The sequence below is a fragment of the Lepus europaeus genome, chromosome 6, assembly GCF_033115175.1.
Source record: "Lepus europaeus isolate LE1 chromosome 6, mLepTim1.pri, whole genome shotgun sequence".
Taxonomy (NCBI): domain Eukaryota; kingdom Metazoa; phylum Chordata; class Mammalia; order Lagomorpha; family Leporidae; genus Lepus; species Lepus europaeus.
The window spans coordinates 126658959-126678297 of NC_084832.1; positions in this window are offsets into that span (position 1 = coordinate 126658959).

Consider the following 19339-nt stretch of genomic DNA (forward strand, 5'->3'; position numbering starts at 1 on the left):
CAGCTGCGTCATCAGCTAGAGAACCAGAAAGAACTGAAATAACTTCTGTAGGATCAGTGACAACTGTGCAGTCAGCTAGAATGACAGCAACTGGATCATCAAATGAGGAACCAGCAACAACTGAAACGTACACTGTAGGATCAGGGACAAGTGGGCAAACAGCGAGAATGACAGCCACCTCCACAAAATCATCTACATTAACAGTGACAACTCAATCATCTGCTGAAGAAACTGGAAGAACTGAACCATTTTCTGCAGAATCAGGAACAACTGTGCAGTCAGCTACCAGGACAGTAACTTTCACAAAAGGGTCACCTGCATCATCAGGTAAAAAAACAGAAACAACTGAAACATCTCCAGTAGGCTCAGAAACAAGTGGACAAACAGCTACAGTGCCAGGAACTTCCATAAAATCATCTGGAATAACAGATACAACTATGTCATCAGCTAGAGTACCAGGAACAACTGTGGCAACTTCCATCATAGCAGAAACAACTGGCCAGTCAGCTAGAGTGACAGCTACTTCCACAGAAGCACCTGTAGTGACAGTGACAACTGACTCTGCTGCTGAAGAGACAGGAAGAACTGATCCACTTTCTGCAGAATCAGCAACAACTAAGGAGTCATCTACTGTGAGAGCAATGTCCACAAAAGGGTCTGCTGCATCATCCAATGAAAAGCCAGAAACACCTGTCTCTTCAGGAGAATCAGAAACAACTGGCATTTCAGCAGGAGTGACAGCAACTTTCACAAAAGTATCTGAAGTATCAGGGACAAGTGCCACATCAGCTGAAGCACCAGGAACAACTGAAGCATCTTCTGTAGGATCAGTAACAAGTGGACAAACTATTAGAGTGACTAGCACTTCTGGAAAATCATCTGAAGTGACAGCTACAACTGCATCATCAACTAGAGAACCAGGAACAATGGGAGCAGTTTCTGTGGCATCATTGACAACTGGCAAGTCAGCTAGAGTGACAGCAACCTCTACAAAGTCATCTACAGTAGCCTGGACAACTGAATCATCAGCTAAAGAAACAGGAAGAACTGAACCTCTTTCTATAGGATCAGTGACAACGGGCCAGTCAGATGGAGTGACAGCAACCTCTACAAAGTCATCTACAGCTAGAGTGACAGCTACTTCTATAAAATCATCTACAGTAAGAATGACGACTGAAACATCAGCTAAAGAAACAGGAAGAACTGGACCTCTTTCTGTTGGATCAAGAACAAGTACCCAATCAGCTAGAGTGACAGAAACTTCCACAAAAGGGCCTACTGCCTCATCAGATGAAGAACCAACAACAATGGAAACATCTTCAGTAGGCTCAGGGACAAGTGGACAGACATCTAGAGTGACAGAGACTTCCACAGAATCACCTGGAGTATCAACAACAACCACATCATCAGCTGAAGAAACAGGAAGAAGCAGAACATCTTCAGGAGGATCACAAACAACTGGCCAGTCAGCAAGAGTAACTTCCAGAGAATCCTCTACTATAATAGCTACAACCAAATCATCATCTGAAGAGACAAGAAGAACTGAAGCACTACCTACAGAAAGAACTGAACAATCTACTGTAGTCACAGCCTCTTCTTCATCATCAGAGGCAGAACCAGGAACAACTGAAACATCTTCTGTAGGATCAGTGATAACTGGCCAAACAGCTAAAGTGACAGCTACTTCCATAAAGTCATCTGCAATAAGAGCAACAACTGAAGAAACACGAATAACTATGGGATCCAGAACAACAGTGTGGTCAGCTAGAGTGACAGCAGTGCCCACAGAAGGCCCTATTACATCATCAGATGAAGAACCAAGAACAATGGAAACGTCTTCTGTAGGGTCAGTAACAAGTGGACAGTCATCTAGAGTGACAGCAGCTTCCACAAAATCACCTGGTATTTCAGCAACTATTGCATCATCACCTGAAGAAACAGGAACAACTACAACATATTCTGTAGCATCAGGAACAATTGACAAATCAGCAAGAGTGACAGCAACCTCCACAAAATCATCTACAGTAACAGCAACATCTGCATCATCAGCTGAAGAAACAGGAACAACCAGAACATCTTCAGTAGGACCAGGGACAACTGGCCAGTCAACTAGAGTGACAGCAACTTCTACAGAAGGGTCAACTGCATCACCAGTAGGACCAGGAACAACTGAAACATACACTGTAGGACCAAGAACAAGTGGACCAACAGCCAGAGGGACAGGGACTCCAACAGAATCACCTGGAGTATCAGCAACAACTACATCATCAGCTAGAGAACCAGAAACAACTGGAGCAACTTCAGTAGGATCACGAACAACTGGGCAATCAGCTAGCATGAGTGGGACTTCCAAAGAATCCTCAACTGTAATGGCAACAACCGAATCATCAGCTGAAGACACAAAAAGGACTGAACCACTTTCTGGAGCATCAAGAACAACTGCACAATCAACTACAGTTACAGCCTCTTCTGCGTCATCACCTGAAGGACCAAGAGTAACTGAAACACCTTCTGTAGGATCAGTAGCAAGTGGACCAACAGCTGCAGTATCAGGGACTGCCACAAGTGGAAAAACAGCTGGAGTGTCAGGGACTGCCACAAAACCATCTGCAGCGACAGATATAACTACATCATTAGCTAGAGCACCAGAAACAACTGTGAAAACTTCCATAGGATTAGTGACAACTGGCCAATCAGCTAGCATGACAGCTACTTCCACAGAGTCATCTGTTGTAACAGTGACAACTGAATCTTCTACCAAAGAAACCGGAAGAACTGATCCACTTTCTGTAGAATCAGGAACAACTGTGCAATCAGCTAGAGTGATCACAACTTCCACGAAATTACCTGGAGTTTCAACAGCAGCTGCATCATCAGCTCAGCAAATAAGAACAAGCAGAACAACTGTAGGATCAGAAACAGAACCGACAGCTAGCATGACATGGACTTCCACAAAATCAGATGGAGTTTCAAGAACAACAGCATCATCTGCTGAACAAACAGCAACAGAAGGCACATCTCCTTTTGGTTCACAAACAAGTGAACAAACAGGTAGGGTGACAGGGATTTCCACACAATTATCCACAATATCAGTGACAACTTCCTCATCAGCAGAAGAACGAGAGTCAACTGCAACCTACACTGTAGCATCAGGAACAAGTGAACGAACAGCTAGAGTGACAGCAACCTCTACAAAGCCATCTACAGTAACCTGGACAACTGAATCATCAGCTGAAGAATCAGGAAGAACTGAACCGTTTTCTGTAGGATCAGGAACAAGTGCCCAATCAGCTAGAGTGACAGCAAAATCCACAAAAGGGCCTACTGCCTCATCATATGAAGAACCAACAACAACAGAAACATCTTCAGTAGGATCAGGGACAAGTGGACAGACATCTAGAGTGACAGAGACTTCCACAGAATCACCTGGAGTATCAACAACTACCACGTCATTAGCTGAAGAAAAAGGAACAAGCAGAACATCTTCAGGAGGATCACAAACAACTGGCCGATCAGCAAGAGTGACAGAGACTTCCAGAGAATCCTCTACTATAATAGCTACAACCAAATCATCATCTGAAGAGACAAGAAGAACTGAAGCACTCCCTACAGAAAGAACTGAACAATCTACTGTAGTCACAGCCTCCTCTTCATCATCAAGAGAAGGAACAAGAGTAATGAAAACATCTTCTGTAGGATCAGTAACAAATGGACAAACTGCTAAAGTGACAAGGACTTCTACAAAATTACCTGGAGTAGCAGATACAACCTCACCATCAGCTGAAGAAACAGAAACAACTGAAGCATCTTCAGCAGGATCAGTAACGAGTAGACCAACAGCTAGAGTGACAGCAGCCTCTACAAAATCAGCTAAAGTAACCTGGACAACAACATTATCAACTGAAGAGACGGGAAGAACTGAACCAATCTCTTCAGGATCAGGAACTACTGTGCAATCAAGAGTGACAGCTACTTCCATAAAACCATCCAAAGTAACAGTGACAACTGAATCATCGGGTAAAGAAACAGGAAGAACTGAAGCACACACTGCTGGATCAGGAGTGACTGTGCAATCAACTAGAGTGACAGCAACTTCCACAGAAGGGTCACCTACAACATCAGTAGTTCCAGGAACGGCTGAGCCATACACTGTAGGATCAGGAACAAGTGGAACAACAGCTAGAGTGACCGCAACCTCCACAGAATCATCTACAGTATCCCAGACTACAGCATCATTGGCTGAAGAGACAGGAAGAACTGAACCACTCTCTGCAGGATCAGGAACTACTGTACATTCTAGAGTGACAGCTACTTCCATAAAATCATCCACAGTAACAGTGACAACTGAATCATCGGGTAAAGAAACAGGAAGAACTGAAGCACATACTGCTGGATCAGGAACAACTGTGCAGTCAACTAGAATGCCAGCAACTTCCACAGAAGGGTCACCTACATCATCAGTAGTTCCAGGAACGGCTGAGCCATACACTGTAGGATCAGGAACAAGTGGAACAACAGCTAGAGTGACAGCAACCTCCACAGAATCATCTACAGTATCCCAGACTACAGCATCATTGGCTGAAGAGACAGGAAGAACTGAACCACTCTCTGCAGGATCAGGAACTACTGTACATTCTAGAGTGACAGCTACTTCCATAAAATCATCCACAGTAACAGTGACAACTGAATCATCGGGTAAAGAAACAGGAAGAACTGAAGCACACACTGCTGGATCAGGAACAACTGTGCAATCACCTAGAGTGACAGCAACTTCCACAGAAGGGTTATCTACATCATCAGTAGGACAAGGAACCACTGAACTATACACAGTAGGAGCAAGAACAAGTGGAAAAACAGCTATGGAGACAGCAGCCTCCACAAAATCTTCTACAGTAACCCTGACCACAGCATCATCGGCTGAAGTATCGGGCACAACTGCTATATATACTGTAGGGCCAGGAACAACTGAAGCATACACTGTAGGATCAGGAACAAGTGGACAAACAGCTCGAGTGACAGCAACCTCCACAAAATCATCTACAGTAACCCAGACTACAGCACCATCGGCTGAAGAACCAGGCACAACTACAGCATATAATGTAGGACCAGGAACAACTGAAGCATACACTGTAGAATCAGGAACAAGTAGGGCAACAGCTAGAGTGACAGCAACCTCTACAAAATCATCTACAGTAACCCAGACAACAGCATCATCAACTGAAGAGACAGGAAGAACTGAACCACTCTCTGCAGGATCAGGAACAACTGTGCAATCAACTAGAATGACAGCAACTTCCACAGAAGGGTCACCTACATCATCAGTAGTTCCAGAAACGGCTGAGCCATACACTGTAGGATCAAGAACAAGTGGAACAATAGCTAGAATGACAGCAACCTCTACAAAATCATCTACAGTAACCCAGACTACAGCATCATTGGCTGAAGAGACAGGAAGAACTGAACCACTCTCTGCAGGATCAGGAACAACTGTGCAATCAACTAGAGTGACAGCAACTTCTACAGAAGGGTCACCTACAACATCAGTAGTTCCAAGAACGGCTGAGCCATACACTGTAGGATCAGGAACAAGTGGAACAACAGCTAGAGTGACCGCAACCTCCACAGAATCATCTACAGTATCCCAGACTACAGCATCATTGGCTGAAGAGACAGGAAGAACTGAACCGCTCTCTGCAGGATCAGGAACTACTGTGCAATCAAGAGTGACAGCTACTTCCATAAAACCATCCACAGTAACAGTGACAACTGAATCATCAGGTAAAGAAACAGGAAGAACTGAAGCACACACTGCTGGATCAGGAGTGACTGTGCAATCAACTAGAGTGACAGCTACTTCTACAGAAGGGTCACCTACATCATCAGTAGTTCCAGGAACAACTGAAGCATACACTGTAGGATCAAGAACAAGTGGAAGAACAGCTAGAGTGACAGCAAACTCTGCAAAATCTTCAACAGTAACCCGGACAACAACATCATCAACTGAAGAGACAGGAAGAACTGAACCACTCTCTGCAGGATCAGGAACAACTGTGCAATCACCTAGAGTGACAACTACTTCTACAGAAGGGTCATCTACAACATCAGTAGATCCAGGAACGGCCGAGCCATACACTGTAGGATCAGGAACAAGTGGAACAACAGCTAGAGTGACAGCAACCTCCACAAAATCATCTACAGTAACCCAGACTACAGCACCATCGGCTGAAGAACCAGGCACAACTACAGCATATAATGTAGGACCAGGAACAACTGAAGCATACACTGTAGGATCAAGAACAAGTGGAACAACAGCTAGAGTGACAGCAACCTCTACAAAATCATCAACAGTAACCCAGACAACAACATCATCAACTAAAGAGACAAGAAGAACTGAACCACTCTCTGCAGGATCAGGAACAACTGTGCAATCAACTAGAGTGACAGCAACTTCCACAGAAGGGTCACCTACAACATCAGTAGTTCCAGGAACGGCTGAGCCATACACTGTAGTATCAAGAACAAGTGGAACAACAGCTAGAGTGACAGCAACCTCCACAAAATCATCTACAGTAACCCGGACAACAACATCATCAACTGAAGAGCCAGGAAGAACTGAACCACTCTCTGCAGGATCAGGAACAACTGTGCAATCACCTAGAGTGACAACTACTTCTACAGAAGGGTCACCTACATCATCAGTAGTTCCAGGAACGGCTGAGCCATACACTGTAGGATCAGGAACAAGTGGAACAACAGCTAGAGTGACAGCAACCTCCACAAAATCATCTACAGTAACCCAGACTACAACACCATCAGCTGAAGAACCAGGCACAACTACAGCATATAATGTAGGACCAGGAACAACTGAAGCATACACTGTAGGATCAAGAACAAGTAGAACAACAGCTAGAGTGACAGCAACCTCTGCAAAATCATCAACAGTAACCCGGACAACAACATCATCAACTGAAGAGACAAGAAGAACTGAACCACTCTCTGCAGGATCAGGAACAACTGTGCAATCAACTAGAGTGACAGCAACTTCTACAGAAGGGTCACCTACAACATCAGTAGTTCCAGAAACGGCTGAGCCATACACTGTAGGATCAGGAACAAGTGGAACAACAGCTAGAGTGACAGCAACCTCCACAAAATCATCTACAGTAACCCAGACTACAACACCATCAGCTGAAGAACCAGGCACAACTACAGCATATAATGTAGGACCAGGAACAACTGAAGCATACACTGTAGGATCAAGAACAAGTGGAACAACAGCTAGAGTGACCGCAACCTCCACAGAATCATCTACAGTATCCGAGACTACAGCATCATTGGCTGAAGAGACAGGAAGAACTGAACCACTCTCTGCAGGATCAGGAACTACTGTACATTCTAGAGTGACAGCTACTTCCATAAAATCATCCACAGTAACAGTGACAACTGAATCATCGGGTAAAGAAACAGGAAGAACTGAAGCACACACTGCTGGATCAGGAACAACTGTGCAATCACCTAGAGTGACAGCAACTTCCACAGAAGGGTTATCTACATCATCGGTAGGACAAGGAACCACTGAACTATACACAGTAGGAGCAAGAACAAGTGGAAAAACAGCTAAGGAGACAGCAGCCTCCACAAAATCTTCTACAGTAACCCTGACCACAGCATCATCGGCTGAAGTATCGGGCACAACTGCTATATATACTGTAGGGCCAGGAACAACTGAAGCATACACTGTAGGATCAGGAACAAGTGGACAAACAGCTCGAGTGACAGCAACCTCCACAAAATCATCTACAGTAACCCAGACTACAGCACCATCGGCTGAAGAACCAGGCACAACTACAGCATATAATGTAGGACCAGGAACAACTGAAGCATACACTGTAGGATCAAGAACAAGTGGAACAACAGCTAGAGTGACAGCAACCTCTACAAAATCATCAACAGTAACCCATACAACAGCATCATCAACTGAAGAGACAAGAAGAACTGAACCACTCTCTGCAGGATCAGGAACAACTGTGCAATCAACTAGAGTGACAGCAACTTCCACAGAAGGGTCACCTACAACATCAGTAGTTCCAGGAACGGCTGAGCCATACACTGTAGTATCAAGAACAAGTGGAACAACAGCTAGAGTGACAGCAACCTCCACAGAATCATCTACAGTAACCCAGACTACAGCATCATTGGCTGAAGAGCCAGGAAGAACTGAACCACTCTCTGCAGGATCAGGAACAACTGTGCAATCACTTAGAGTGACAACTACTTCTACAGAAGGGTCACCTACATCATCAGTAGTTCCAGGAACGGCTGAGCCATACACTGTAGGATCAGGAACAAGTGGAAAAACAGCTAGAGTGACAGCAACCTCCACAGAATCATCTACAGTAACCCAGACTACAGCATCATTGGCTGAAGAGACAGGAAGAACTGAACCACTCTCTGCAGGATCAGGAACAACTGTGCAATCAACTAGAATGACAGCAATTTCCACAGAAGGGTCACCTACATCATCAGTAGTTCCAGGAACAGCTGAGCCATACACTGTAGGATCAGGAACAAGTGGAGCAACAGCTAGAGTGACAGCAACCTCCACAAAATCATCTACAGTAACCCAGACTACAACACCATCGGCTGAAGAACCAGGCACAACTACAGCATATAATATAGGACCAGGAACAACTGAAGCATACACTGTAGGATCAAGAACAAGTGGAACAACAGCTAGAGTGACAGCAACCTCTACAAAATCATCTACAGTAACCCTGACCACAGCATCATCGGCTGAAGAACCAGGCACAACTACAGCATATAATCTAGGGCCAGGAACAACTGAAGCATACACTGTAGAATCAGGAACAAGTGGAACAACAGCTAGAGTGACAGCAACCTCTGCAAAATCATCAACAGTAACCCAGACAACAGCATCATCAACTGAAGAGACAGGAAGAACTGAACCACTCTCTGCAGGATCAGGAACAACTGTGCAATCAACTAGAATGACAGCAACTTCCATAGAAGGGTCACCTACAACATCAGTAGTTCCAGGAACGGCTGAGCCATACACTGTAGGATCAGGAACAAGTGGAACAACAGCTAGAGTGACAGCAACCTCCACAAAATCATCTACAGTAACCCAGACTACAACACCATCGGTTGAAGAACCAGGCACAACTACAGCATATAATGTAGGACCAGGAACAACTGAAGCATACACTGTAGGATCAGGAACAAGTGGAACAACAGCTAGAGTGACAGCAACCTCTACGAAATCATCAACAGTAACCCGGACAACAACATCATCAACTGAAGAGACAAGAAGAACTGAACCACTCTCTGCAGGATCAGGAATAACTGTGCAATCAACTAGAGTGACAGCTACTTCTACAGAAGGGTCATCTACAACATCAGTAGTTCCAGGAACGGCTGAGCCATACACTGTAGGATCAGGAACAAGTGGAACAACAGCTAGAGTGACAGCAACCTCCACAGAATCATCTACATTAACCTGGAAAACAGCATCATCAACTGAAGAGCCAGGAAGAACTGAACCACTCTCTGCAGGATCAGGAACTACTGTGCAATCAAGAGTGACAGCTGCTTCCATAAAACCATCCACAGTAACAGTGACAACTGAATCATCGGGTAAAGAAACAGGAAGAACTGAAGCACACACTACTGAATCAGGAATGACTGTGCAATCAACTAGAGTGACAGCTACTTCTACAGAAGGGTCACCTACATCATCAGTAGTTCCAGGAACGGCTGAGCCATACACTGTAGGATCAGGAACAAGTGGAACAACAGCTAGAGTGACAACAACCTCCACAGAATCATCTACAGTAACCCAGACTACAGCATCATCGGCTGAAGTATCGGGCACAATTGCAATATATACTGTAGGGCCAGGAACAACTGAAGCATACAGTGTAGGATCAGGAACAAGTGGACTAACAGCAGGAGGGACAGCAGTAACTGCATCATCAGCTGAAAAACCAGTAACAAGCAGAACAACTTCTGTAGGAGCAATAGAAACTGACCGAACAGCTAGCATGCCAGGGGCTACAACAAAATCATATGGAGTTTCAAGGTCAAGTGCTTCATCTGCTGAACAAACAGGAACAGAAAAAACATCTTCTCTCAGTTCAGTTACGATTATACAAACAGCTAGAGTGACAGGGACTTCCACACAGTCATCTGCAGTAACAGTGACAACAGCATCATCAGCTGAAGAACCCGGAACAACAGCAATACATACTGTGGGATCAGAGACAACCACAGCCTCAGCTAGAGTGACAGCAACCTCTGTAAAACCATCTACAGTAACATGGACTATAGCATCATCAGCTGAAGAACCCGGAACAACAGCAGTATATACTGTGGGATCAGAGACAACCACAGCCTCAGCTAGAGTGACAGCAACCTCTGTAAAACCATCTACAGTAACATGGACTATAGCATCATCAGGTGATGAACTGGGAACAACTTCAGTATATACAGTAGGACCAGGAACAACCGCAGCCTCAGCTAGAGTGACAGCAACCTCTGTAAAACCATCTACAGGAAGAGTGACAACTGAACCATCATCTGAGAAGCAAGGAACTACTGAAATGTCTTCTTTAGGGTCAGTAACGAGTGGACAAACAGCTAGAGTGACAGATACTCCCATGAAGCCATCTACAGTGGTAGGGACAACTGAATCGTCAGCCACAGAAGCAGGAAGAACTGAACCACTTTCTGTAGCATCAGGAACAACTGTTCGATCAGCTTCCGTGACAACAGTGTCCACCAAATCTTCTGGAGTGACTGTAATAACTGCATCTTCAGCTGCAGAACCAGCAACCACTGAACCATCTTCTGTAGCATCAGGAACAAGTGAACAACCTCCTGTGGTGACAGGAACCTCCACAGTATCATCTGGAGTAACAGCAACAACTCGCTCTTCAGCTGAGGAACCAGCTACAACTAAACCAAGTTCTATAGGAGTGGGAACAAGTGGACGGTCAGCCAGAGTGACAGAGAATTCAGGACAGTCATCTGTAGTAACAGTGACTAGGATACCATTGGCTGAACAACCCACAGCAACTGTTCCATCTTCTGTAGGAGCAGGAACAAGTAGCCCATCAGCTACTGAGACAGCAACTTGGAGACAGTCGTCTGGAGTAACAGCAACAACCACATCATCACCTGAAGAACGAGGATCTACTCAATCAAGGACAAGTGAACAGTCCACTGCTGTGATGAGGACAAGCAGATCATCAGTTTCATTGTCAGGGACCAGTGGGCCATCAACTGTGAGAGCAGAGACAGTCGGACCATTTCCTGGTGCAACCACTCAGGCAGGAAGTACTGCGGGAACAGCAGGTGAGGATCCTGCACCCGAATGGGTGTCTGTTTAGGAATAAGACAGCATGTAATGTAGACAGTGTAATGTTCCATCAGATTCCTAGTCCTTGAATTGGTACAAAAATCTCATTGTTGGGTATTAACAAATCAAACTGGCAGGTAATGATGGGAGCCTTATCATTATTTTACATACAATATTCAGACTTTCAGGGATGCTTTTCTCTTCATCATGCTTCCTTTTCTTTTAAACGTGTGATTCAACAGGACTTTGATGGGCACCACTGCGAGTACAGGTGAAGGAAGCACGGCTTGTGTGCTAGGAGCTGTGCAGCCACGCCTTAGCTGGTGCTCTGCCGTGCTCCGCCTTGAGCATGGCTCGGACCCAGATCATAAAAAGGCTAGGTGATTTCACCAGGAACCTCAGTTTTAGGTCTTTACCATCATCTAAATTAAAAGTTTATTTAAAGGGCAGTGTTGCTATGTTTACCAAAAGGAACCTTGCGCAAGACAATAATTATCTGTTTACCTATGCACACCAGAAGAATCACATAGAACCTCCACAGGAGCAGTACAAGCAGGACTGGATTCACCACACCCAGACAGTCAGGCCAGTGGGCAGGAGAGCCATTAGCCCTGGAAGTCATTCAGTGTGGTTCTCTGCTCAGTCCAGGAGTAGCAATGTGTACGCTGTAATTCAGGAAACTGGGAAATCAGACCCTCCCCATCTGGAATGCAGGGATGTTTGTGAGGTGGTTTAGGACTCTAGTGGAAGAACAGGAAGTTGTCTTCACAGTGCTGATTGTGTTGGAAGATGAATCTTAAAGGAAAAAGTTTAAAACGAAGCAAGGAAAAAAAAAAGGAGTTACTGAACAGCCAGGCCCCATTCTAGCCTCAGTAAGGTGTGCTCAGTTGTTCAGCCGCCAGTAAGGTAAGGGCTCCCTTTGCACCGTCTCCATGGAGGAAGTCAAGGTGAGTATGTGGTCAGCAGTGGCAAGTGAGGTCTCGGATCAAGAAGGCTGACACCAGAGCCTGTTGTCTCCCTCCTCATCCTCTCTCCAAGGGCTGTGCTTCTAGCTATGGCAGAAAGTGAATACCCCCAGGAGCACAGCCACAAATACGCTAAATTCACCTTCTCAACAGAAATCAGACAAGTAAAAAGCCCAATGTTCTATGATAATAGGGCCCCAAATTGTACCATTTTATTACATTTAAATATATATATATATATATATATATTTTTTTTTTGACAGGCAGAGTTAGACAGTGAAAGAGAAAGACAGAGAGAAAGGTCTTCCTTTTCCGTTGGTTCACCTGCCAACGGCCACTGCGGCTGGCGCATCTTGCTGATCCAAAGCCAGGAGCCAGGTGCTTCTCCTGGTCTCCATGGGGTGCAGGGCCCAAGGACCTGGGCCATCCTCCACTGCACTCCCGGGCCATAGCAGAGAGCTGGACAGGAAGAAGAGCAACCAGGACAAAATCTGGCACCCCAACCAGGACTAGAAAGAACCTGGGGTGCCGGCGCCACAGGCAGAGGATTAGCCTATTGAGCTGTGGCACCAGCCAAAAAACATAATTTTTTAAGAAATTTGCCAGCTCTGTGCTGGGTGCTGTGATAGGAATGTAGGCGGGGACTTGGTCCATCAATGCTCTGCAGCCCAGGTGGAGTTTTAGGCTCTCGCTGAAGCAGAGAGGGTAGGAGTAGAGGTGCAGAAATGGAGGGGTGGCTGCATGTGTGTCCGGGTGAGACGTGGCAGTGTGGAACAGACTGCGGTGGGAGATGGACAGGCATGGATGGGTCTAGGACGCATTCTGGGGGAGCCAGCAGCAGGGTGTGGCATTGGTTTGGATATGGGCTTGTTTATGAATTGTTTTCAGGGTGACACTGTGGTCTCTAGGGTGATGACAACTGTTGCTCACACAAGGGATGTTAATAGAAGAGCAGGGTGAGGCGGGAAGATCCCCGGTTCAAGTCTGAACAAGGGCCAGCGCCGTGGCTTAACAGGCTAATCCTCCGCCTTGCGGCGCCGGCACACCAGGTTCTAGTCCCGGTTGGGGCACTGGATTCTATCCCGGTTGCCCCTCTTCCAGGCCAGCTCTCTGCTATGGCCCGGGAAGGCAGTGGAGGATGGCCTAAGTGCTTGGGTCCTGCACCCGCAAGGGAGACCAGGAGAAGCACTTGGCTCCTGGCTTCAGATCAGCGAGATGTGCCGGCCGCAGCGGCCATTGGAGGGTGAACCAATGGCAAAAAGGAAGACCTTCCTCTCTGTCTCTCTCTCTCACTGTCCACTCTGCCTGTAAAAAAAAAAAAAAAAAAAAAAAAGTCTGAACAAGGCCGATTTGAGATGGGAGGGCGAAGTTCAAATGAAAGTTGCCTGCTGTGTTCATCAGTCTGCTTTTCAGGGGTGTTCAGTGCAGGTCCCCGCGGTGCACCTGCTGTGACTTCGGCAGGAGCTGGGGGCAAAAGCTCACCTCCACAGCAGGTGCTGGCGTCACTGTTCCTGCACTCTGGTCCTGCTGAGGAGCAGCCTCACAGGGTCCCAGTGACGTGAGGACTCCCCTCTTTGGTTCTCACGTTCCTCACAGTTGCCCGGCAGAGTGTCCCTCCACGTAAGTAAGCGCTGACGGCAGAGGGGGTTTGGGCTGGTTTCTGTGCTCACTGGATGAGTAAGAATGATAAAATAATAAAGCCAGCTAAATAATCACAGTGTATGTTACATGGTATCTCATTGTGCTCATGAGGAACATAGACAGAGACACTGCCTGACTGGTTGAGTTTCTGTAGCAGGTCATGTGCAGCCAGTATTTTTGCCTGCTTTATAATTTACAGACTATATATTCTACACATATAAATATAGAGACATCCAAAACACAGGTACGAAGACTTCTCTTGTGTAGTGACATCACCTTCTAAAGCAAAATACATGTGGTTTCTAATAACATCAATAAAGCTTGCATTTAAAATAACAGAGTTTAAAATTTCTCCATTGCTAACTACCAGAACTATAGGAGCAGGTGCTAAGAAGGGGTTTACAATGTTTATAGAATGAAAAATTGTAGCATTTGCTACTCTGAACTGGTGAGATTTGGAACATCTTTGACAAAACCTTTAAATTTATTATTATTTGAAAGAGTGACAGGGAAGAGGGGAGATAGAGATCTTTCATCCACTGGTCCTCTCCACAGATGATTACAATGCCAGGGCCTGGCCGGGTGGGTCTCCTCGGCGTCTCCCACGTGGATGGCAGTGGCCCAGGCACTTGGGCCATCTTCCATTGCTTTCCTGGGCACAGTAGCAGGGATCTGGGTTGGAAGCGGAGCAGCCAGGACGTGAACTGGTGCCCCTGTGGGATGCCAGCATTGCAGGCAGCAGCTCAACTCCCTGTGCCAAAACACCAGCCCCATACTATTTTTTTTTAAATCCAAATTTTATAATATTCTTTCTTTTTACAATTATTCCACCATGAGATAAATTCACGGGTACTTAGAGGGCAGTCTCTCTTTCCTAGTGCTAAATAGAACAGACCTTGTTTTCCCTAGGCTATGGTACATTGTTATTTGATCTCCTGGACCAGGGCTGTGGTCAGTGTCAGGCTACTGGAGAAAGACAGGATTTTCCCAAAATGCAGGGTATCTGAGACTCCCTAGGCCTCAGGGACTCGCTCGTTCATCATCACTTTAAGCAACAGATTACTCGCACAATTTTTCTTTTGGAAAAGTTTTATGTTATATATATTCTAATTGCTGTTGTAAAGTCACTAGAAAATAATTTGCTGACTCAAACTAATTTAGGAATAGTTTTATTCAGATTACAATATGCAAAAGAATTGGCATGATTTATATTATAAAAATATGTTGAACACCATAATTATATAAAAATTAACATGTGAATGACATGTCTACTTGACAGTGACCATTAGGGCCAAGATGTATTTTAATATTTTTCTCAACTCAAGACTTAATCTTTTATAAAATGGAACCAAACAGGAATTCCATGCATGTATGCACATATTTTATCTGGAACAAAGACACTGATTTGTTTTCTGTTTGATAAATGGAAACTCGAAGTTGATTCCTAAAAGGAGACGTCACGTATTTTTTTAAAGATCTATTTTGTTTATTTGAAAGAAAGAGTTAGAGAGAGAGGTAGAGACACAGAGAGAGAGAGGTTTTCCATCTGCTGGTTCACTCCCCAAATGGCTGCAACAGCCAGAGCTGGGCTGATCCGAAGCCAGAAGCCAGGAGATTTTTCTGGGTCTCCCACATACGTGCAGGGGCCCAAGGACTTGAGCCATCCTCTTCTGCTTTCCCAGGCACATTACAGGGAGCTGTATCAGAAGTGGAGCAGCCAGGACTGGAACCTGTGCCCATATGGGATGCCAGTGCTACAAGCCAGGGCTTTAACCTGCTGTGCCACAGCACCAGCCCCCACATTTTTTTCGTAGGAGTTCTCTCGCTCTGACTTGAGTTTCTAAGATAAGTTCCTGTGGGAGTAACATACTTTGGCTTTTTTGATAAAAATGTTGGGCTTCATAGCTTTTGAAGCTCCAAAGTGAATTTTTAATGAAATTGAAGAATATTCTGTAACTGGAACATGAGTTTAATCTTTCCTTTATCAGGCTCAAAAATCATAATTCCACCACTACTCTTTGTGGGTAAGTTGAAATTAGCATGATACAGAAATATGTTTCTGTGCAGTGTAACTTGACATAGCTTTTCTGTCTTTCCCTGTTGAATGCTGAAAAATAACCAAGAGCTTTGAAATTCTCCCCAAATTATCATACGTAAATTAATCTCTGTGAACTACATAAATAAAAATTTACATTTGCAAATCTATTTGTTTTTGAATTTCAGTGCCACCAAAACCTGGAGAAACAGGTAAGAAAATATAAGATAATAAATGAACATCTGAAAAAAACACAAAAACAGTGTGACATTAACTGGAATAGAAAGCATGGTAGCAAAACACCTTTTTTAAAAAAAAATTATTTATCTGTATTTTTGAGAGGTAGAGTTACAAAAGGTGAGAGGGAGAGGTAGAAAGATCTTTCATTCACTGATTCACTCTCCAAATGGCTGCAATGGCCAGAGCTGGGCTGATCTGAAGCCAGGAACCAGGAGCTTCTTCTGGGTTTCCCACGCAGGTGCAGAGGCCCAAGCACTTGGGCTATATTCTACTGCTTTCCCAGGCCATAGCTGAGAACTGAATTGGAAGAGGAGCATCTGGGATGCAAACCTGCACCCTTATGGGATGCTGACATTGCAGGCAGAGTCTTAGCCTAATACGCCACAGTGCCAGCCGTGGTAGCAAAATGCTTAATTTGCCAGCTGAATAAGACATTAGCTTCCGATTAGATTGTAGTAACATAAGGCTTTGGCTTCTTCTGTTCTTATGCCTTGGTAACTCATAATCAAGATACATTGTGTCCTTTGTATTAGAGTTGAATTCTATACTGGTTGTATACCAACGCACAAACTCATTCAAACAAAACTAGCTCCCAAAATGTCTTCCTTATGGAAAAACAGTGCTATCACATTTCTCAGCACATTATCATTGCTTGTCCTCTACCATTCCCATCAAGATAATTGGATTTTTATTGCATCTTGGGGTCCCTTTAAAAATTAGCAGCAGTTTTAAAAAATGTTTATTCATTAAAATATCCCACTTTTTCTCAGTTAATTCCTTTCTCTGTTTCTTAAGTATTTGCAGTAAAATATAAGCTCTCTGAAAACAGCTATTTTGTCTTGTTTGATGACTGACACGAAAGCTCCTTGTGGCCCGTGTTGGATGCTGTTTGACGTCAGGACGTATCTGCTCGATTGGCTGGGATCTGCCTGTAGACAAGGGGCTGTGCTGCCCGCGTCCCTGGTGTTGCACCCAGACAGGAGCTTTGCCCAGAGCAGGTGCTCCCATGGTGGATCCACTGAGGTTTCTTCCGTGCCTCACTTGAGTACTGCAGGCTTTTTCCCAGATTTGCCAGTGAGGACATGGGTTCAGAGACTTTCAACCTGTTTAAAAACGCACAGGTCTGCTGCCTCTTCAAACGAGCTCTCCTTATGACGTGCGTTAAGTGGACACTCATGCCCATGCTGTCCTTGATTCTGGACTCCTGTCCAGTCTCCTGTCTTCTCAGATCAATACACTGCAAGTTTTGGCCTGTGGTTCTGTTCCGGCTGTTACCTCTGCTTGTGTCTTTGTCTCGCCAGAAAACCTAACACCCGCTGTTGTCCCGCGAATATACTCCACGTCCTGTAGTCTAACAGTGGAATCCTTTGGCTGTCCCGTCTACCTGCCCAGCTTCTCACTATCCCCCTTTCCATACCAACTCTCCTCCCTCCTGAATTACCTGGCCTTCTTCCAAACATTTATTTTATAAACTAAGAAGTTGTTTTCTCCTTAAATCAAGCTAAATGTACTTTTCTCTGTGTGTCTGCGTGACACATTTCCCTAAACGTTTTTCTGTGAGTCTTCTGCCTGATCCTCACCCACGGTGGAGATCCAGTCCAGCTGCTGTCTCTTCCAGGAAGCCCCCCTTGACCCTGCTCACCAGATGTCATGCTCCATAGTTCTGCATTGTCTGGGATCTGTACCAGAGAGATAAAGCACTAGGAGTAAACTGGCAAACAGGAGAGAACATCACCTCTGCCCTCTGGCAGGGAACAGCAGGAAAGGGCCTCTCAAGTGCAGAACGCTGCTCTGCAGGTGGTTCGGGGGAAACTCAGATTCTGAGTCTGCCAAGTCACAGGAGGGTCCTTGTTACCACAAGAGGGTACACATACGGCACACGGTGTCGCTGTGGTGACCCTGGGCTTTTGCACTTCAGGTACCACCAGGCCGGTCCCTGGCACGACTTTTGGCCCAGGAAGCTCCCCCACAGGTGAGAAGGGGCTGGGTAAAATTTGCCCCTGGGGACCTCCTCCACGGAGCCATTTCCTCGGGGTCCGTTTCCAGACAAGATGATCACTGCAGAGAGCTGCAGTCCCTGGTGTTTTCCAGTCCTGTCCTGCTGTGTTGCCTCTGTCTGGGGGGCTGCAGCTTCCCTAGGAGGTAGTGCTGCTGTGCACGGTGGGATGGCGCCTGCTCACTCTGAGACTCCCCTAGCTGCCTTGCTGGTCATTTCAGGGACAGGGAGGCCTGAATGTAGCCCGTCGTTTCAGCCGCACAGCAAACACTGCTGTAAACCAGAAACAGCTCTTAGTGGCACATGACAAGATCTGGGGGGCTGGTGCTTCCATCTGCCTCCAGGATCACCACTCAGAGAACCCAGGTGTCAGGTCACCACCCATCAGACACATGTGTGCTGTTAAAAGGCAAAGTCCTCTAACAGTAAAGTTTAGTGAAGTGTGTGTGGGCAAAGCAAACCGGAGACATGGTCTGTGAATTCAGCAGCGCCCTGAACCAGAGCAGATTCTAGAAATTCCAGCAATGTGATCTATCAGAGGGCATTTACAGAACCATGGAGGTGAGCAATAGACAACAATGTAATTGGCTGCAGCCTTGTCCACCGGTCAGCTGATGACTGTGTAACTGGTTGTTTGCAGCTTAATTACGTGACAAACTACCAAGCCTTAGCAAAGCTCATACACTGTGGCTACACTTGTGGCTTGGTCTGTACAGCCCTGCATGGGTGCTTAGTCCGTATCCAAGGCCTCCTGCAAAGTCTTATTTTCCAGTGTGGAGAAAAGTTCCATTTCCTGTCACTGAGCTTCGTGGCAAGATATCCAGGAGTCTCAAATTTCATCAGGAAATTTGCTGTGGGAAAACCGTGCTACATGGGAAATATGTCTAATTCTTGACAGTAGAACACTCAAAGAGCTTCCTATTATATTTTAAAAATACAGATTTTTTTTTTTAAATACAATCCTCAGGGCTTGGCATACTGACTCATGTCTTCCTTATTTCAGGAACTTCTGGTGGTGTCTCAAGTAAAACTCTTGAACCTGGGAGTTACTCTACAGGTGAGCTCCCACTCCTAGCGACTCCGGG